The 22,579-nt window shown below is 44.4% G+C and overlaps 1 long non-coding RNA gene across 1 annotated transcript in view; it reads right to left on the bottom strand.

The window, feature by feature from the left end:
* Nucleotides 1-766: 766 nt before the first annotated feature.
* The window catches only part of LOC146337113 (uncharacterized), a 344,200-nt gene continuing 322,387 nt past the window's right edge, over nt 767-22,579 (bottom strand). Inside the window, exon 6 of the long non-coding RNA XR_014785353.1 lies at nt 767-1,911. This is a non-coding gene — a long non-coding RNA (uncharacterized LOC146337113). The remainder of the gene's footprint in view (nt 1,912-22,579) is intronic.

Here is a 22,579-nt window from a genome sequence, read left to right as displayed (position 1 = left end):
TACAACTCCAGCATGGCTGGCTGGGGCATGTTGTAAGCCTGTTTTTCTTTCTAAACATGCATAGGATTGTGCCCTAAGTTCAGGATCTAAAAGTACCTAGCTACATCACTGCCAGCCTGACTTTACATATGTTTACTTGGAACCATGCACTACTGAATTCAGGGGGATTTTCAATGCACAAACAGGGATGTGCTAGGGGATTCACAATAAGACAATACATTTGATGACAGGTAATTCAATTCATTTGCACTCCCTGAAGCTTTTCTTCTAATTTTGCTACAGTGACAAGGGTTTAATTTTCACTGAAATCTCTCATTCTATAAAACCCTTTTTGTTTCCACCTTGCATACAAGTATGACAAAATTTGAAGATATATTGGAACATAAGGTCAATACAAAAAGATTAGTGTCTTAAAAAATGTTCACATCTAATTGAAATAGACACAGATACGTTGGGTGAATTGATAAAAATGTGGGAAGATGATACTGGGATAACAATAGAGCAAAACGTCTGGGAGAAATTATGGATGACTCAATCAAATAAAACTGTATCAATAATCCTTAGGGAGAATTCATTAAAATTGTTACACCGATGGCATAGTACATCAGTGTATCTGGAAAGAATAGCAAACACAAATAATACAAAATGTTGGAGGAACTGTAATCAGCAAGGTTTATATATTGCTATGTGGTGGTTGTGACCTGTTGTGTTTTGAAACATGGTATTGTCAGGAATGTCAAATATTACACATTACTCTATATATTTTACATAAGCATTGGCTTTATTAATGATATGAGAAGAACAAAATGCAAAGGTGACATTTAAGGAATTCATCGTGTTCATGCTGATAGCAATTTGCAGGGTAATAGCTAAAAGTTGAAAAACTGTAGAACTTCTAACACTGAAATCTTGGTACACGGAATTTAGGCAAATAGCAATGGCAGAAAAATGGACTTATCAATGGAAATTAACTAAAGGCAAAATCAAAATATATGTTTTTTTTTAAATCAAGTATCGCATGATCTTATTGTATGTACAAATCAGGGACATACTCAGCCATTCCTAGGATTGTGGAAAAAGAGACAATGGGTTGCATCTGCATTAGAAAGAAGACTCTGAATTCTAAGGCTTCTGATATCCTATGCCAGTGGAGGCTGGTGGCTCCCATGTTAGTGGGGCTGTGAATCCGCTCTGGGGTTCACTCCAAAACCAGCCAGCCCTCTAAAGGAGCTATTCAAAGTGCTGAACTCTACCCCCAAATGGGTTCAGCACCTTGGATAGCTCCGTTAGAGTTCTGACTGATTCTGATTGAAACACAGAGAGGATCCACAGCCCCACTGACACTGAAGCCACCAGCCTCGACTGTCCTATGCCCTGCTAACAGGGCAGGAGGAGCAACAGAGGCAATCTGAAGCCCAGAAAGCTTCAGCTATTGGGTGGTATAGAAATGTAATGAATAAATACATTCTTGCCTTTCTGTCTTCCTTTTGTTTGATTTTCCTCAAGATGGGCCTCTGAGCCAGGGGGTGTGCTGGGATTAGAAAGGCCAAAGGATTTTTTGTACCCTGGCCTCTCTTCTCTCTTCCCTGCCCAATGGAACAAACCTTTCATACTGCTATGAGGTCCTCTGAGGCTGCTTTTGCAACCTCAGGAAGCAGGCATTGCAGTTCTTTTCATAGCTCGGAGGCCTGGGTGAGATTGGATTGTGGGGAGGGGGCTCCTGAAGTCGCAGCAGTGTCTATGGCTTCAGGACAGTGAATTTGCAAAATCCTAGGGTTCCTGGGACATTCTCCAGGGACCACAGGATTGCTCTCTCTGTCTCTGTCTCTCTCTCTCTCTATATATATATTTATTATGAAGAACCATCATGAAAACCTCTAAGAAGCCAATGGATTCCACTGATGTGTTTGTCTGTAAAGTGAAGAGAGAAAATGTTAAATGTATTAATTACCCTCTGTCAACAATTGGATTGAAATTCAATGTATTTATTTATTTATTTATTTATTTGTCACTGAATTTTTTAAAAAACAAACACAAATTGGGATGTGCAAATCAACAGAACTCAAGCTTGTTCTCCAAATCCCACCCTGAATCATGTTCATATTAGATTCTGAACCCTGGTTTGTTTTTTTGTTTTTTTCTTTCTTCCCATGCACATTTCCTGAAATGTGCGCATTAACTGTGTGCATTTTTAAATGTATGCATTTTCTCCCATTGATTAAATTATGTTTGTGTGCATTTTTTCCAAAAGTGAACATTTTTCAAAAGTGCGTATTTTTTCATGCGCATGATTGAATGCAGATTTGGTCACATGAAATGCAACACAAGCTCGGAAATGTACGGACTTCGACTGCAGATTACAGTCGGTCTGTGTTCAGTTCTCGGAGGTGCGAATTGGGTAAATTCTGGTAAGAAACAAACCAAAACAATTTTCTCGTACATTCCTGCTTACATGTAAGTATGCTGAATTCACTGGGATTTTCAGTTTACAAGTAAGATTGCACAGGACTGCAGCCGCAGTGTATCTATTTTCCTTTGCCAAATGTTGGAGGGTCTGTGTTTAGGGTTGATCCACCTCCAAGGCAAAGCTTCAGCTGGAGAGTTTTGTTACTTGAGAAGCTTCCCCTGCTTAAGCCTTATTAAAAGACCATCCCAATTAACAAAGCAGCTGTGTTGAGGATTACAGAAACAGCCCCAGACTTCTGAATGGGTTTGTCTAGCAATAAAACGCCCATTAGCCGTGCAAAGATTTTCACCTCTGTTCATACCATGTTCTTCTAGACTACTTATGGTACACAAGGTTCTATTTTATGAAGTTCAGTTACATTGGTCTGTGACCTTTTCAAGATTAGGATTAGCACATGTGGGGAATTTCCTTTGGCGTATTTTTGCTCCAGCAACCGTGTTTGTGGAATGCACACTATGGACCTGGAGGAATGAAATCTATCTTGAGAAAGGTTCTTTATTCATAGAATGCAAGCCTGTACATTACATTTGCATAACGGAATATTGGAGAAAACAAAAGAATGTCATTGATAAGACTTTTACTACATAAATCAGCAAATGGTATAGAACTGAGAGATGCAGGGCTGGTGCAATATGTCACACCATCTGAGATGGGAAGACCCTCCCCCCCCCACCTTTTAAATTTTCTCCTGCTGTATGATTATTATTATTAGCAGCACCAAGGCAGGTGATCTCACCCTTCAATACCTCACTCTGAGGGGTCCTTCCTCAGTATGAAGTACTGTGGGTGAGGTGGCCACAGAGACCCACTGTGGTGCTGTCACTCTGTTGTAAAGTAACTTTAAAATAACTTCAAACAATATTTGCTGCTTTTGTGCCACTGCCACCTCACCCACAATGCCTCGCTGTTAGGAAGGACCCCTTAGAACAAGGCATAGGGTGGCTGCTCTGGAGAGCCCCACCAGTCGCTTTCCTGCTGTGGTAAATGCCATGACAGCAAGTGGCGGTAGTGTTCCAGGGTAGGCATGCAGGGGTCATGGCAGTAGTGGCAGCCACAGCCAGCTGGGGAAATGAGGTCATGGCACCAATGGGCAGCCCTCTGAGTGGCTGACAGGGAGTGATTCCAATCTGTCATCTGAGCCACATGGCTCTCTGTGGCTCATGGGAAGTTTGACCCTGAAGAGTGGTCATCTTATTTTTCCATTGAGGTCCTGTATCTAAAACAGGGGTGAGGAGGCACGAACAGAAAATAATAGGATTTTTACTAGGTTCAGTTTCCTACTCTTTGGTGAGAACAACACTTTGTGCTAGTTGTGGGAAGGGGGGCAGGGATATTTGTAAGTGGCTAACAGTTGTTCAAGATGTTTACTTCTTGGGAGGAGAGCAATGACAAATCTTGATAAAATAGTTAAGAGCAGAGACATCACACTGACAACAAAGGTCCGCATAGTTCAAGCAATGGTATTCCCCGTAGTAACCTATGGCTGCGAGAGCTGGACCATAAGGAAGGCTGAGCAAAGGAAGATAGATGCTTTTGAACTGTCGTGCTGGAGGAAAATTCTGAGAGTGCCTTGGACTGCAAGAAGATCAATCCAGTCCATACTCCAGGAAAGAAAGCCAGACTGCTCACTTGAGGGAATGATATTACAGGCAAAACTGAAGTACTTTGGCCACATAATGAGAAGACAGGATACTCTGGAGAAGATGCTGATGCTAGGGAAAGTGGAAGGCAAAAGAAAGAGGGGCTGACCAAGGGCAAGATGGATGGATGATATTCTGGAGGTGATGGACTCGACCTTGGGGGAGCTGGGGGTGGCAATGGCCGACAGGACGCTCTGGCGTGGGCTGGTCCATGAAGTCACGTAGAGTCGGAAACGACTGAATGAATAAACAACAAAACAGTCGTTCAGCTTGGAGCCTAGTGGCTAAGAGACTGACCTATGAATCAGGAAGTCCTTGGTTTGAAACTTGCCTTTGCCATGAGCAACCTGGGTGGCCTTAGGAAGCAACTTCTTCTTAGCCTCAGTCGCCCCATCTGAAAAATGGGGGTTAATAATACTGAACCTACCTTGCAAGGTGATTGTAACGATGACAGCTAGATACTGTCCATGACACACCTTGAACACTTGAAAGCCCTATATGAACATTAAGTATAACAGTACCTCCCTATCCTCTTAGATGAGCTGGTGAGGTTCTGATGACATTATGCCTTTTTCAAGGTATGAATGCTATGTAGCTCCTGTCTTTTACAGATAGCATGTTTTAATGGATTCGTTTTGTATAGGATTTTAATATTAGAATTTAATATTGTCATCCATTTTTTAATTTGCTTCTTTTCTTGTAAGTCACCTTCTGTACTGCTAAGTAGAAGAGCAGCTAATTAATTTATAAATGCATACATCAGAATGTAATACATCATGGCAAGGCACATGTCATGTATAGCTGCCAGTATTGCATGTACATGTTATTCAAACTATGATTACAGTCAAGAGCACTGTTTTGAGCTTTTATCACATGGTGGTTTTCTGGCAATATTTTCCCCCCATCATGCACAAGCTGTAACTATCAATGCAAGGAAAGGTTTCATGTCATTAAATTATTGCCATGTGAATGGCTTGTTAACTGCTTGTGTGATTTTTAGCTCCAAGACTTTAGGGGAAGGTGGGAGACGTTTGCATCTCCATTGGAAACTGCCCTTGCCTCTCTTTGGATAGTCTATTTCACACTTGAAGAACCATGGATCTAGAAAATTAAATGCTGTTATCTGTTGCAAGGGAGTGAAAAGAAAAATAATTTATTGTACCACTTAAAAAAACCCTGAAAGAGTCTTCCATCCTTTTATGACCTAATTTCTGTAATTTGTACCAAGGGTGGTACTTGAAAACAACAGCAATACAAAATCGTATGTGTAACAGCCTCTCCCAATATTTTGCATTTCTGATCAGACAATGGTCTGGATTTCCTTCTTACATACCCTCTCCCCCTTGATTTTACAGTCAGGATTGTGTGGCTAGGGTACTATCAATCACAGCATGCCACAGATGATTATTTTTGTATCAGGCATGGCAGTACATATGGCCCTGTAGTGACTACAATCCAAAGGGGGGGGGGTTGCCCTTCAGTGGCACTATAAACACAACTGCGAGCAAAATATAGAACATAAAGTAACCCGATCCCTATGGTAAGGCATGAGGGATGCCAAAACTATGGGCTGTTTGGAGTCATTCAATTTACGGCCTTGTGAATAAAGGAGCTCATATTCCAAAATGGGCCATGTGTTTGTCTGTCTTCGGATAGGTAAATTTATCCATGATCAGAGCTTCCCATATGGTTCCATTGTGGGCCATCTGGTGTCTGAAGGGGAGGGGAGGAGGCACAGAAGCTTTGCCACTTTGCGGCAACTGCGGGCTGGGCTGCTACCAGGAGGAATTTCAACAGGAACAGCTGCATCTTTGCTGAATGTCCTCCTCCACATGTACATGCGTGCACGCGCGCGCACACACACACACACACCAACACCCCCCAGAGGCACTTCGCAAGTTCATTGATTCTTTATGTGAACAAAACTCCCTCCGAAGCCATCCAACAAATGTAAAAAGCAGGCGACTTTGCAAGGTGTCCCATGTACAACGAAGTAAAAAAAGAGGAAAAAAAACGTATTGGATTACTGCCGATTTGCCACCATTTTTAAAATGAAGATGGACAGCTGACCATGTGGTGTTAGACCTTGAACCCTCAACCTTCAAGTTAAATGACATCAGGCCTATCAGCCTTCACATCGCTCTGTAGAATCAGCAGTGAATCTGGAATCGACTGAGAATTCATAGAATTCATTATGCTTGTTAGGGTTGGTGAATTGGAGGTACGCTCCAAGCAGAAACATAATAGGGCTAGGGCACTACTTTATATACCTGGTCAGACTATTTGTCCATCTAGTCCGGTACTGTCTGTTCTGATAGGCAATGGCCCTCTAGGGCAGCCTTCCCCAACTTGGTTCCCTCCAGATGTTTCGGACCAGCTCCCAACAGCCCCAGCTAGCATGGCCAGTGGTTAGGAATGGTGGGAGCTGGAGTCCAAAATGACTAGAAGGCACTAGGTTGGGGGATGGCTGCTCTCAAGAAGATGTATTTCCCAGCACCTGTTACCTGATCCTTTTAAATCAGAGGTACTATCAATCACAGCCTGAACCTCTTCCAGCCTGAGGACCAAATTCCATTTTGGTAAAGCTCCCAGGGGCCACATTCCAATAGTGGGTGGGGCAAAAGGGGCATGACCAACAATAGAATATGTTTTAGCTTACAGCTCTTACTTTTTGTTCAGTCGTTTCCGACTCTTCGTGACCCCATGGACCATAGCATGCCAGGCCTTCCTGTCCTGCGCTCTCTCCCGGAGTGTGCTCAAGTCCATATTCATTGCATCAGTGATGCTATCTAGCCATCTCATCCTCTGCCATCCCCTTCTCCTTTTGCCATCAATCTTTCCCAGCATCAGGGTCTTTTCCAGGGAGTTTTCTCTTCGCATTAGGTGGCCAAAATATTGGAGCTTCAGCTTCAGTATCTGTCCTTCCAAGGAGCAGTCAGGGTTGATTTCCTTTAGGATGGACTGATTTGACCTCCTTGCAGCCTGAAGAAATGGCTACTGAATCTGCTCCTACTCCCAGAAGAATCGAACTTCCAGAAGTATGATTCTTCTTAAAAATAAAGTGCATGCTCCCCGCATGTCTTGTTTCCTTGCAAAATTGCTGGGGGGTTTGCCATAGCCCCAACAAATTTTGCAGCAGTGTTGTTCTGTTGTTCAGTCGTTCAGTCATGTCTGACTCTTCATGACCCCATGGACCATCGCACACCAGGCCTTCCTGTCCTGCGCTCTCTCCCGGAGCGTGCTCAAGTCCATATTCATTGCATCGGGGATGCTATCTAGCCATCTCATCCTCTGCCGTCCCCTTCTCCTTTTGCCTTCAGTCTTTCCCAGCATCAGGGTCTTTTCCAGGGAGTTTTCTCTTCGCATTAGGTGGCCAAAATATTTGAGCTTCAGCTTCAGGATCTGTCCTTACAAGGAGCACTCAGGGTGGATTTCCTTTAGGAATAGCTCTTCCTAACTAAACCTTAGAAGGAGCACTTAGAATAAGGTGTGGGGGGATAGCACAAAAGCCAGGGCACCGTCCAATGACGGGTTGTCAGGGAAAAGGGGATGGGGCCAGGGAAAGGGGGCATGGCCATCTGGGGAACTCTGGAGGACTGGATTTGGCTCCCAGGCCTGAAGTTCTGCACCCCTGTTTTAACTGAAGGGACCAGGGATTGGACCTGGGACCTCGTGCATGCAGAGTATGTGATTTACCACTGAGCTATGGTTACCTATGAAATTCAGGTAAGCAGTGAAATAGCTAAGCAACAACTCGAGAGTTGCCCAATCTTGACTCAAATGACAGTTCTCATTGGCCCAGGTGGAACCCTAATAACCTTGTAATAGCACCTGACAGGTACTGAGCTAGGAGAACCACAGTACCAACTTCTGGCTTATAGGACTGTCTACAGATTTGTTGGCAATGTAGAAAAGAAAAGAAAAGAAAAGAAGAAAGGTTGAATAGTGAAAAACATCTAGGAATATACAAAGCTGCCTTATATTGAGTCAGATCATTGGTCCATCTAGCCCAGTATTGTTGACACTGACTGGTGGTGGCTTTCAGGGTTCCAGGCAGGATTTTTTCCAATCCTACCTGGAGATGCTTGGGAGCTGCATGTAGGGATGGCGGAGAATTTCTCCACAAATCTCCAGGAGGCCGAATGCCAATGCATTCGGCCCCCCGAAATTGGTGGAGAAACGGTCCGCCCTCCCCCCCGGAATGGGACTTACCTTTGGCGAATGTCCCTGGTGCTGGCGGCTCCCGGCGGCGGTTTGGCGGCGGCTTGGTGGCAGCGGCGGCCGGTCTTCCGACTGGCTGCCGCCGCCGCCATTTCCCAGTAAAAAACAACAACAACAACAAATGTGATAGGCTACGTAAAGATTTACGTAGCCTATCACGGCTAAATTTTCAAAAAACACCGTTATAGGCTGCGTAAAAACTTACGTAGCCTATCACAGCTGACTTTGGGGGGGGGGAAGCGCGTATGCAAATGGAGGCGCCCATGGGCGCTGCCATTTACGTTCCTTATTTGGGCACGTGTAGTCTACGTAAACATTTACGTAGACTACGGTGAAAATAAGGGCAACGCTATTTGCGTTGCCCTTATTTTCGCCGTAGTCTACGTAAATGTTTACGTAGACTACACGTGCCCAAATAAGGAATGCAAATGGCGGCGCCCATGGGCGCCGCCATTTGAGTACACCCTCCCCCCCCAAAGTCAGCTGTGATAGGCTATGTAAGGATTTACGTAGCCTATCACGTGGCTGACTGCAGGGACGCAAACGGCGGCGGCTATGGCCGCTGCCATTTGCGTCCCGGCCGGCACGGAGGATTCGTGGCCGGAGGGACGGGGCGCCTCCCCCCCGGCCAGAATTTTGGCTGGAGGGATGGGGTGCTTCCCCCGCCCGGCCAGAATTTCAGTGGGGAGGAACGGAGCGCCTCCCCCCCACCGCAGCGGGACCAGGTAAGTGACTTTTGTCTATCCCTAGCTGCATGCAATGTGCTCTCCCACTGAGCCACAGTCCCTTCAATCCTGACTGCACTTAGTTGAGAGAAGATAAGTTGTTTCTTGAGATGAGAAGTCGCACCGATTGTTAGGTACTGCAGTGTCTGGGGAGCTTAAAGGAAGGAAGGCACTCGCATGGTTCCACTTAGTCTGAAATATTTTCGTTTGCGGTTTGCAACTGGTTAGGACAGGAAACTACAGTGCCAGTGCATGTGTCAAAGTGCCTTACTGCTGAGCGTGACAACAACAATCTTTCCCATTCTGATATATTCTGATACCCATTCTTAGCATCTCCCACCATATCTAATCCGCTCTTGACGATGATGATCCTGAAAAGGGTAGAAAGACCAGCATCCTGTTAATCACTTACTGTCAGAAACAGCATCTTTTCGACAGCTTGCTCTATAACTGCGAGCATAACTGGGAGACGACTCAAGGAATAAAGTGGCAAAATGGAGCTCCTATGGATTTACTCTCTTGGCACTGAAGTACAGATTTTTCTGCCCAAGCTATTTTCGGCGATGTTTTGTACCTTAGATATGTACTCAGATACTGAGTTTGTTTTAATGTATTATTTCATTATTTTTATTATGATCTGGTCAGGTTGGTCAGTATGTGGGACAGTATGCTTCACACCGTGCACAGCTAAACTATAGAATTTAATTCCACAGTGATGGCCACCAATTTAATTCCACAGTGATGGCCACCAGAGAGCTTCGGCTATTGGGCGGTATAGAAATAAATAAATAAATAAATAAAAATAAATTTAGACAGTTTTAAAAGAGACTGGACAAATTCATGGAGGACAAGGCTATCAGTGGCTACTAGTCCTGATGGCTATATGCTACCTCCAGTATCAGAGGCAGTTTGCCTATGTACACCAGTTACTGGGGAACATGGGCAGGAGGGTGCTGTTGCACTCATGTCCTGCTTATGGGTTTCCTGTGGGCAGCTGGTTGGCTGCTGTGTGAACAGAATGCTGGACTAGGTGGACCTTGGTCTGATCCAGCATGCATCTTCTTATGTTCTTAAGTTTTAAGGCCTTCTTAGTGGCAGTGCCCAAAGACCTGAAATTCTCTCAGGAGGCCCATTGGGTCCCTTCCCTTCTTTGCTTTCAATAGCTTGTAAATGCCATCCTGTTTTGAGGGGCTTTTAATGGTAAATAATCTCTTCTCCGGATGAGTTTGTGATGGCTGGCTCCTGTTACTGTATATATAGTTTTTATTTATTGCTGTTCTTATCTGTTTCATTCTGGTCTTAGTTCTGTTTTTTTTTAATTGTTTGTAAGCTGCTCTGGGTGTCTTTGTGCTGAAAAGTGACATAGAGATGCTGATATACACACATACATACATTTTCCCATTGTTATGTTGAGTTGTTATGTCCATTTCTGTTGTTTCCCCTGCTTTGACAATTGCTTTGCATATGGGGTAGCTTCAGTCTTTTTGTCACATTTATGTAGAAAGTAAAGTGTTGGGTCTGATGGTTTGTGATTCCTGGGGGTCTCTGATGAGACCAGCTTCTTAAAGCCTATTTCGGCCTTCACGGAATGTTAGTTTAAATGCAAGTTCTAAATGACTTAGTACCATTTGTAAATGCTGCCGTAGGGAGGTTGTGTGCCCTATTTTACAGAGAACAGTTCTCTACTCAAAGGGTGGACAGAGGGTAATCCTTTATCTGAAGGTGTCCTCTGTTTGAAAGGATGCCAAGTCTGCTTTAAAGATAAAAAAAGAGAGCAAGCCAGGGCCTTGAAGTTGTCCACCAACAGTGAGCATCTGGGCAGCAGACTGAGGAGACACACAGGTCACCTGGGCAAAGTCTCCCCCATTCTGGTGAGATATAAACGATAGTCATTCTTTCTAAATGTGCATGTATACATACATCAGCATATGCAAACGTCACACAAATCCATGTCCTAATTTTGTCCTCTTTTTTGATGATGCACAGGTGTCTGTGCAATTTTGGTATGTCATTTAAATTGCTGGGGAAAGGGCGTGGAGCTGGAGTGGAAGCCCAACGGTCTGCTCTGTCAAAGGAGGAGGACAGCAGATTCAAGAGGAAAAACCCTTTGTGCATTTCCTCCTGGGGATCTGTTCTTCTGTTGCCTGTCTTGTAGACTCTTCTTGATATTAGGGATGCTTGAGGATTTTGTACAGTCCCCATTCCAAAGCAAACTGACTTGATCTGCACTCCCTGTGCTAGTGTGTGGATCAGAACTAGGGATGGACGAAAGTCCCTTACCTGGTCCCACAGCTGTTTTTTTTTGGGGGGGAGGCACTCCGTTTCTCCCCCCGAAATTCTTGGTGGGTGGGGAGGCGCCCCGTCTCTCCCCGCCGAAATTCTGGCCGAGGGGGAGGCGCCCCATCCCTCCCTGCTGAAATTCTGGCTGGGGGGGAGCGCCCCGCCTCTCCGGCCGCGAAAGAAAAAAGTTATGTAAAAAAAAAAAAATGTGATAGGCTACGTAAAGATTTTCAAAGTCAGCCGTGATAGGTTATGTAAACCTTTACGTAGCCTATCACTTTTTTTTTTACTTTACTTGGAAATGGTTGCGGCGGCAGCCGGTCGGAAGACCGGCCGCCGCCACCGCCGAACCGCCGCTGGGACCCGCCGCCGAGAGGGACATTCACACGAGGTAAGTTCCATCCCGGGGGTGGGGGTGGGGGGGGTGTCGGAGAATTTCCCCACCAATTTCGGGGGGCCGAATGCATTGGCATTCGGCCTCCCGGAGATTCGTGGAGAAATTCTCCGACATCCCTAACAGAATGCAGCTATCCTTTGGAGTTTGCAAAGTTTGTGATGCTGTTCTTGGCTCAAAAAATGTACCGAAGTGGCATAGAAAAAAATTTATTTTAGGAAAAAATATGTTTAGAAATATGTACTTGGGGAGAAATATATTTAGAAAATATGTCTATTTCATGAGAAAATATCCTCAAAATTCAACTATGAATTTCCGTGAACACTTTTAACAAGTGCAGATTAATGCCCAAACAGGACTGAATGGACTTATAAATGGACACATGGAAAAGTGACACAAACTGCAAATAGACTGATCCTTCCACCCATAGCTGACGTATGCTTTTTTGCCTGTTCTTTTGGGTAGATAGAACTAATGTAAATCAAGGCTTTGTGTGACTTAAAAGTGCCCAGACCTGAAGTTGGCCATACAGCACCTGGGCCAAAATAGGGGAATCTAAAAAGGGGAAGTGGACTTTGGGAAACTGACCCCTCTCCAACCAAGTATAATACAGCACAGCAGTATGATTGTACTTGCCAGATCCAGTATATTTCTGGTGGTATCAATACAGGCAGAAGCAGAGCTGTGAGCCTGGAGAGGTGGCATCATACACCACCTGGCTTACAGCTAGTACAGGCATAGTTTCGTCTCAATGCAGGGAGCTAAAATATAGCACTGCTAAGAAGGAGGACCCCCCCCCACACACAAGCTATCTGCAATATTTTCCCCCTGTAAAGTCTCAAAATGACTGGAACCATTTTTATAGGGGGATTTACTGTAATAAATTTAGCTTCCAATGAGGTCAGTAAGAAAGCAGACTTACTTCAGGGTTTTATCAACTCTGCACTGGTTATATTGTTAGGAACTCCAAAAAGGAGGAACGAGGTCTTGCAGTTTCAAGACTCAGTTGCCATAGAATCCCTTATTTATAGCTATATCACCGTACAGGAGGAACTGCTGGAAAATAATTCTCTAAAAAAATAACGTAGAGACTGTACGTCATAAATATACAACACGGTATATATCAAACATGAAAGTAAACTTTGCTACAACTATTTGGGCAGGTGCATTAGCCTTAGTGGCTGAAGTGAATACCCATGTTATAAGACCGTTTTTCCCAGAGATCAAGAAGGATCCTACTTCCTGTGGGTATTGGAACCACATGCTGGTGAACACTTCCCGCAAAACTGCATGCATACATCTCATGGAGACAAACATGTGTTGCAAATCAGTGCATTTCAAAGTGCAGGTGCTCATCACACAGCCACGCCCCCAGGGAGAGTCCAAAATTTCAGGCTGCTCTGTTGATCTATATCAATAAACCCATTTTGGGAATTCTCATCTGCTAGGAGCAGGGTTTTTGTTTGCCAAGCCACTGGGTCATAATTGTCCATGCAAGACCAAGAATTTCAGCTAAGGTGAGATAGAACAGGTAATTCTGAGGGGGCAGCAGATGACATCAGCATCCCTGCTAATCGAAGAGCACCAGCACTATGACCCTGTGAGCCCTGGTTCCTTTACAGCCCCCCCCCCCCCCAACCTCAATGGCACATTTGGGAATTTGAGAAACTGATGTGGGCACCACCACAAAATGACTTTCATGGAGGATGTGGCTAGCCACATAATGCCATGGGGGCCCGGCTTGTCAAAAATGAGCTAAAGAGGAGTGGGGGAGAGAAATAGTGAGGCTAGAAGCTGGGGGGGGGGCAAGGGGAAATAACAAGGCAATGGAAAGAAAGAGCAAGGCTAGAAGCTATGAGGGGGAGAAACAGTGAGCTAAAGAGGAGGGGGAATAGAAACGTTAGAGGCTGAGAGGGAGGGGGAAACAGCATTGCCAAGGGGGGAGAGGGGAGTGAAAGAGCAAGGCTAGACGCTAGAAAGGGAGAGAAAGAAGATTGTCCTAACATTTTCCAAGGTTTTTCTTCAAACAGTTTTTATGAAGGGGTCAGGGTCAGGGAGGGGAGAGCTTCATAGGCACCATTCGAGGTCCTACAGGCACCAAGGTGCCCATGGGTGCCACGTTGGGGATGCCTGCATTGCACCACTAGTTGCAGTGCCTTGTCTATAAGAAGACAAGGATTCCATAGGTGCCCCTGTTGGTCACTCACCCAAAGCAATGCCTTTGAAATGAAATGGGACAACAGAGTCCCTTCAACAAATCCTATAGCATGTGTTGGGCGAGTGGTGCACTGAATGTACATTGAAGGGGCCTGTAATGGAACAGTCCAGCTTCCCCTCTGAGACTTGCCTGGTGTGGTTCTGTCCAAGTAGGTACGGTTCTTGTTTGTTCCATCTTTCAGTGTGTATATGTTGAAGTGAGCATAAGGCTATTTGTGCTGCTCTGCTTTGCTGCAAGATAGTTATGATGTTTCCATGTGTTGTTCCTAATAAAAAGCAAGTGGTTCATCAGCCTGCCTGTGTCAACTGAGTGCTGACCTGAGAGCAGAACCTACTGGGGCAGGGAAGACTGTTTCATAGTGGCACCCTTGGGAACCCACAGGCAAAAAAGAGGATTTATTTTATCTTGACCATGAAGGAGAGGACCTTTTTGGTAGGGGCACCCCATTGATAGCATAGCCTTCCCAGAGATGATCCCCTGGAACATCTCAGTGCTTTCTCGGCACCAGTTGAAGAACCTTTCTGTTTATCCAGGGGCTTTTAAAATAATCCACAGGGCCATCCAGTTTTAATAAATGCGTGTTTAATTTTAGGATGCTCTGCGTTTTGTCATATTTTATTCTGATTTTGATTTTATGGGTTTATGTTTTATGTTGTGTTTAAATTGTTGATTATAAGCCACCCGGAGGACTTTCTGTCATGGGGGCAGGGCAGGGGGGATGTCTTCAATAAATTATTTTATTTTATTTTATTTTATTTTATTTTAAAGACAATATAAACCACACTTCATCTGCAAGGGTTCCCAAGGTGGACTGCATAAAATTATAGAAAACAAATAGAATAATAACAATAAAATCAGAAGATGAGAGGCATAAAAAAGCTAATCGTCCGACAAACAACACATGTATGTGCTCACAACAGGCCTTTTTCCATCCTCTCCCCGCAAAACACACACACACAGCATTTGTCTCATGCTCCACCAGAAGTAGCTTTTAAATTGCCCTCTAGCTTCAAAGAGCAGAATGTGATTCAGTGCAAGAATACTTAGATAGTGCTTTTAACGCTCTTCACTATTTTGAAAGTTTTTAAAAAATTATGCTTCATTAAGATTTTTCATTAACTACAACAAGAAATAATAATTGAAAAGAAGGAGGGAAACTGTGCTAAAATTAGAACACAAAATCTGCTAAGTTGTGAAAAACAGGTATAATACCATGGTGAGTGGTACAAAATGTTTGGGAAAAAAGGGACTTTTAAAGAATGAATGAATTTCTCTATTGTTAGTCTTGAGCAGCCTTCCTCAATCTGCTGCTTTCCAGAGGTTCTGGATGACAACTCCCATCAGCCCCAGCCAGCCTGGTTAGGGATGATGGGAGTTGCAGTCCAAAGCATCTGGCAGGCCCCAGGTTGGGGAAAGCTGGCCTTATGACTCTGGAATTATTGAAAATTCAGCCTTCTGTTTTCAATCAGGTAAGGAGGAAGATAAGGAATAAGACAAAAGAAGATAAAAGGGGAACAAGAAGTAGGAAAGGGAGGATGTGGGATACAGGTCAAGCAGTGAAAAAATGTGCTTTCCTTTTGTGGAAGAGGATAGATGTTAAAGTGAGGGGGGGAAAGCACCACCTCTCTTCTAGATAGCAGGTGGAAAAAATCTTCCTGTCTTGCACTCACTACAAAACCAACCGTTGCCAAGATTAGTCATGCCTGCAGATGGATAGGGTTTTCATCTGGACCTTGTTAATGGAACACAGAGTTGATGCAAATGAGGCTGCACTTCTGCTTTCTGGCCTGAAATATTCACCTTCTGTTGGTATTTAGGACACAGTGGGCTGAAAAGTCCCCTCTTGATGTTATGACAGAGCACCCTATTTCAAAACAACGTGGCTAAAAATATAACAGGAAATCGATGAGTAAGAGATGGAAAAGGGTGGTGGGGCGGGGGGATAGAAGTGCCTGTCAACTGGACCAATGTCTTGACTCAGTTGCCTGGGGTAACCATGGAAGATTGCTGGACAGTGGATTAGATCAGGCTGAAAATGAGCTGAGGAGGGCTACATTGGACAAAATGAGTTAATTCTGGAATGATTTCTAAAGGATGCAATCAAATAAAAAAAATTCTGGCAGAACAGATTCATCATCCGTCCAACCTGGTCGTGGATTGCATTTGAACATATTGTCTGAGGGACACATGGATCTCTTTACATCTCTTCTATCAGGACCTGTCCGGAGTTGGGCCATAATGGGCATACCCAAATCTATGCCTGGAGAATAAGGAGAAGCAGAAAGCAGCTGGAAGCTGCAACAAGCTGGAGCCTGAAGTACAGTGGACAGCACATATGAGGGATGGGTGATCAGCCATCCTTTCATAGTTCGTCCTGTCCAAGAGTGGCCAATGGCCAATCTAGTGGGCTAGAGTGAGATAAATTTGTTGGATTTGCATTTTAATGCGAAGTTACCTAATTTGTACTCCTGAACTGATACACAATCTGCAATATTCATACTTCTCCGAATTTTGCAATATAGTTCTATGATCAAACAATATATGCAAAAATGCATATATTAGTGAAAAGCAATGCAGAAATGGCATACATAAATGTGTAGATAAGGAGAAATGCACATGAATATGCATATGAAATTTTGTGTAGGTTTGAAAAAAAAAATAACACACTGATGTGGATATGGGAAGGAACAACTTAAGACTGAGAAAATGAGAAACTGGGAAACACTGGAATTGAGAGAGTCATCCAGCCTTAGAGCATACTGTACTGCTTAGGAAGGAGTTCCAAACTATAGTTAGTGTAGCTAATTGCAGCTGCTCCAAGAGCAAAGGTCCCCAGTTCTAGCCCTGAAAGGTACTTGGCTTTTCCTCAGTGTTTGTTTATTTATTTATTTAAACTACTTGTATACTGCTTGATATCTTAAGAGTGCTAAACAGTTCACATAAAGAATTCATTAAATACAATAGAAAAATGAATGTAAAAACAGTATAAAATAATAAAGACATGAAAAAACATTACACAAAAATAAAACAGAGCAGCGTCATTATGAGTCTGGGAATACCTGAGTAAAAAGATACAACTTCAAGATGCATCTAAAGCTCTCCACAGTTTCTGCTTCTTAGACAACATGTGGGAGTGTTCCAGAGGTGGAACATCCACACGATGTAGTGATGGCCACCAGTTTGGAAGGCTTTAAACGGGGACTGGACAAATTCATGGACGATAAGGCTATCAATGGCTACTAGTCCTGATGTATGTCTGTGAACACCAGTTGCAGGGGAACATGAGTGGGAGGGTATTGTTACACCCATGTCCTATTTCTGGGTTTCCTGTGGGTAGCTGGTTGGCTGCTGTGTGAACAGAATGCTGGACTAGATGGACCTTGGTTTGATCGAGGAGGGCTCTTCTTATGGTATTACATTCTTATGGAGGGTGGATGCCACTAGTGAGAAGGCCAGCTTACATGCTGTTACATTCCAATCAAAGGCTCAAAAGCCTCTGAGTCCCCACACCCAAGGACCCCAAAACTGACCTTGGGGCAGGAGGAGGCACCAGCACCGTTGACAGGAGCTTCCCAGCAGAACATCTTTTCCCACTAGGCACTGGAACGAAATGTGCTCTACTGGGGGATTGGGAGTGCACGTCGCTGCTGCTTCCACCTCATCCAAGGTAAGCTTTTTGGCCCTTGCAGCAAGGGAGGTGGTGGAAGGCTTCAAACAGAATTGAACACTGTGCCTTCCTCAGTTCTGTTTGCCAGAATTGAACAAGGGTGCTGACCTAGGCAAACAACTTGAACAGGGAATACTTGCCTTGTCGACCAGGGAAAGGGCACAAGAGTCTGCCTCCTCATAATTAGGCCAGGCATGGTCAATGCATAGGCTTCTCACTGTCTGCCAACTGGAGGGCAGATGTCACACTCTTCTATTTCCTTTTGCACCGGAAGAGGTCTCTCGAATCGGGTGCCCACACAGAAGTCCCAGGCATTTCCCCAAGCTAGGTCCCAGCTTCAGAGCATGAGGCTCTTAGCTTAAAGTTTCTGGACTCCTTGAGATGCTCCTTCATGGCAGGCATCATAAAAAAAACCGGACATGTGCTCAACATTGGGCCTGAATTTGGATAACATTCTGGCTTATCTACGCTTACTTTGACTGTGACCTTGAGCTCTACACATATTTCCCACCGCGTGAACAGAATGCTGGACTAGATGGACTCTTGGTTTGATCCAGCATGATTCTTCTTATGTTCTTATTTGTGGGGCTCCAACTGCTGGCTATGGTAGATGAGCATGGCGGGCCTTTGTGGTGCTTTCTTCTGTCACTGCTGACAATGGGAGAGAGATTTTCTTGGATACACAGGGCTTTATTGCTCTACCATTTCATAATGATATTTCAATCATATGTTTTCTCTCTCTTCACCCCGCCTCCCATTTCCAAGTGTCATGTTTGCCAATCAGTTTGGTTTTTTTTTAAAAGCAGGTCTTGTTGGCCCAAAACACATTGCTCCACCAAATTTGTACCACCAAGGTGTCATTTGAAAGCCTAGGGGACAGGAGCCACTGGGGCTAGAATTGGGAACCTTCAGCTGTGTTGGGTACCCTGTGTGGTCAGCCACCAGGACTGCAGTTTTGGAGCCCCTTCTTGGTAGTGAAATCTTGTCAGGCTTTAGATTAGCTCCACCCACCAGCTGGCCACTGGGCCTTCCTGGACTATGAAGGCCTTCCTGTTTGTGCTGGAACAAGAAGAACCTTCCTGTTTCTGGTATTTTTCTATGTTCTTCTTCCACTGATCCCCAACTGTCTCCCTCGGTTTTAACTCCCTGGCAAAATTTCTGGTTCCTGCCCCCAGTCTGACTGCTGCTTACAGTTCAGTCCTAGTGCCTGAACTAGGATGTGTCTATGTTTTAAGTTCCCCAGGGACCAATGAGTCTGGATTCCAAGGTCTCATTTCCCTGTCCCAAGGCTGCTTAGACTTTCTGTGATGTCAGAGAAGATCAGCCAATGACAACCAGAGAGGAGAACCAGTCAGAGATACAGGCTGAGGAGGTGATAGCAAGAGGCCAGAGGATGAGGAAGGGATTTAATGGGAGAAGGAAAATAGAGCCCATTATATGTTTATAACATGTAAACATATAATGGACATGTTTAGCCTTGAGAAGAGAAGACTGAGGGGAAATATGATAGCACTCTTCAAGTACTTGAAAGGTTGTCACAGAGAGGAAGGCCAGGATCTCCTCTTGATCATGCCAGAGTGAAGGACATGGAACAATGAGCTCAAGTTACAGGAAGCCAGATTCCGGCTGAACATCAGGAAAAACTTCCTGACTGTTAGAGCAATACGACAATGGAACCAATTACCTAGGGAGGTGGTGGGCTCTCCCACATTGGAGGCATTCAAGATGAGGCTGGACAGCCACCTGTCAAGGATGCTCTGACTTGGATTCCTGCACTGAGCAGGGGGTTGGACTCGATGGTCTTATAGGCCCCTTCCAACCCTACTATTCTATGATTCTATGATGTCTTGTTTCACTTTTCTTCATGTCCCAGGGAAACGTGGTCCATCTTCCCCACCCCAGTGAACTACTATTCTATGATTCTATATGGCTGGTCCCTTAGTATGAAATGAAAGTGTGGTTTCTCTTCAAAACCTCCATTGTCCTTTCTCTTTTAACTATTTTTGGAAATGGAAAAGTCTCAAAGAATGCCCCCACCACAAAACCACTTGTGAAGCAATCTGGATTTAACAACAAAGCTTTGATGACTCCAGTTCCATTGAGTTATTTATCCTGGTTAATTGGATCGATGGTGACAATGGTAATTACCAGAGATGAGACTGCTTGTACTGTAATTACTTGTCAGTCTTCAGCATGAGTTGGACTATAGAATATATACAGTAGATTCTCCCAATTACAAGCAGGTTAAGGAGAACATGATATATTGGAGCTAATCATGTTTGTTATTGCATAGAAGAAGGAGAGAAAATGGCAGCAGCTTAAATAATTTCTAATCAGAAGCAACTTTCTTGATTCAAAGGAATTAATCCACAAAGCTTCACTGCTACATGGCATTGCAAGATAAACACACTATGGAGCATCTGAAAGGTTTGTGTTTCTTTTACCTAAAAAGTCATGAGCTACACAGAGCATTGCAGTGCCAGCAGTTACTCTGATTTTCACATTTTTGTTATTACATTGTTTAAAGAAAGAACTTGTTATTTCCAAAATACACATTCAATATGGGAATAATCTGAATTAATGTAATTGCTTTTTGAAGAAAAAAAAGTCCCAACATTAAAACATATGCTACCCATATGAAGCCACTACAGAAGATAAATGTATCCCCCACAAATAATTGGGATTCAGAATCTGCTTAACACTTGCAACTGAATAGTTATTTGTATGGCTAAAAAGAGATGGAAAAAAACAGAGTGTATGTTTATCGGCATTTGGAAAAGTTTTAAACCTCACCATACCAGAACTACCTCAACCTTTACAGATTGTGGCTCTAATATAGAGGTGTACACACATAGATAGATGGTTAGCACTATCAGAATTACAGCCCTGGCCACCTGTTTCACACTCTGTGATGTCAGAGAAGATCAGCCAATGGCAACTAGAGATGACTGAGGAGTGCAGTTCCATCCCGAGACTGGGAGTATGCACATAGACTAGAGAAGAGGAAGTATAGATCTAGCTCAAGACATGCATGGGCGACATCAGAATCAGCATCAAGAGTCAGCATGGTGGGGCATCAGCCATGGCCCATACCTCAGTAGAAGGTCCACTACTAACCCTCAAAAGCCGCCTGGTGCTGCTCCTCTTTCTTGCAGTCAATACCTATTTACCTGCCCTCTCAAAATGTGCAAGTGAAGAGAAGGATCAGCAAGCACCATTCCTTCGCCCTTTCCTTCTTGGTAGTAGTGTAGACAGTGGTGTAGTTAGGTAATTGTAGACTCCAGTCTTAATGGTCCTATGGCAGCTCCTCTCTCTAGATGGTAACGTGTATTACTGCACTTACTTCAAAATGCAGCAGGTCAGCCTCTCTGCATTTAGGGGGCCCTGCTGCTGAGTGGGACCCTGGGTTTCAGCCTCCTAATCCTACCGATGGCACCAGTGGGTGCCGACTGAGCCCACAGGGAAAGGGCAAATGAATGGCAAATGAAGAGTGATAATAGAATAGTGGCAAGGAGGTGAGACCAACACAGGGAGGACACTGAGTGACACTCTTTTGCTCCTTCCTTTCCCCCATCTATCAAGCAATAATCTGTGGAGGCTGGCGGCTCTGATGCTCTGCACCTTGGAGAGCTCCTTTAGAGTTCTGACTGGAAACCTGCAGCTGATTCACCGCCCCACTGACGTCGGAGCCGCCATCCTCCACTGGCAAATCAAATGGCAATAATATTGTCAGCATGGAGACTTGCTACCAAGGCTTGAAGCAGGCTTAGAGATTACTCTTCAAGCAAAACCCCTGTGGAATTTTGACACAGCCAAAAGAGTTTAGCTAAGAGTAGCAACGTTTCTCAGGAAGGTTCTTCATAGGTCTACGTGACCTTGGAGCCCTTTGAGGAAAAACATTGGCTGGAGGCTAAGATTGCAATCCGATGCACCCTTATCTGGGAGTAAGTGCCATTGAACCATGTGGGATTTCATGTCTGAGTATTGAGTAAAGCATAGGTTTGCATGGCAAGAGGCACTTTCTGTTTCTTGTCTTTATTAAATTGGTATCCCAAAAACGGTGCTCAAGGCTGGGTGGAACGACAACGGGCACATTCCAAAGATCTGCAAGCATTCCTTATATCTTAGACAACCTCCAAAGGACATAAGAACATAAGAAGAGCCATGCTGGAGCTGGATCAAACCAAGGGTCCATCTAGTCCAGCATTCTGTTCACACAGTGGCCATCCAGCTGTCAACCTGGAACCCACAAGCAGGGCATGAGCGCAAGAGCACCCAACTGGTGTGCATAAGCTCACCACCTCTGGTACTGGGGGTAGCACATAGCTGTCAGGACTAGTAGCCATTGATAGCCTTTTCCTCCACGAATTTGTCCAACGCCTTCTAAAAGCCATCCAAACTGGTGGCCATCACTACTTCCTGCAGTAGCGAATTCCATAGTTTAACTATGTGCTGTGTGAAGAAGTCCTTCCTTTTATCTGCCCTGAATCTCCCACCAATCAGCTTCATGGGATGACCTCAGGTTCTAATATGTCTCCCTATCCACATTCTCCACACCATGCATAATTTTGTAGATCTCTATCATGTCTCCCCTTACCCTCCTCTTCTCCAAACTAACACTGCCAGAATACAGATGACATACTCAAGTACAATTTGATAAGTCCAAAGAGAAAACCCCACTTAATTAAGAGGTGACTGCACCAGCCACCATTTCCAAAGTGTTTCAAATGAAGTGTTTCATAATGAACCTGCTATATCTGATCTTCATCCATCCCCTTTCCAAGCAAGGGGCAGCATCCAACGGTGTCATCCCACCAACTCAAATAGTGCTAGCGGAGCTCCGCCGAATCTTTCCACTGCACAAGTAGTTGCCCATCATGCTTGCGCAACGGTTGTGCAACAACTAAAGTGACAGTTGTGTAAGTACGGTTGCACAAGCAATTCTGCATTATGCTTGTGCAACCCAT

Source organism: Heloderma suspectum, chromosome 11 (genome assembly GCF_057233095.1).
Source record: "Heloderma suspectum isolate Gila_16-S chromosome 11, 16-S_ref, whole genome shotgun sequence".
Lineage (NCBI taxonomy): Eukaryota > Metazoa > Chordata > Lepidosauria > Squamata > Helodermatidae > Heloderma > Heloderma suspectum.
Note: the sequence above shows the minus strand (reverse complement) of the source record. Positions and strands in the feature narration are given on the sequence as shown.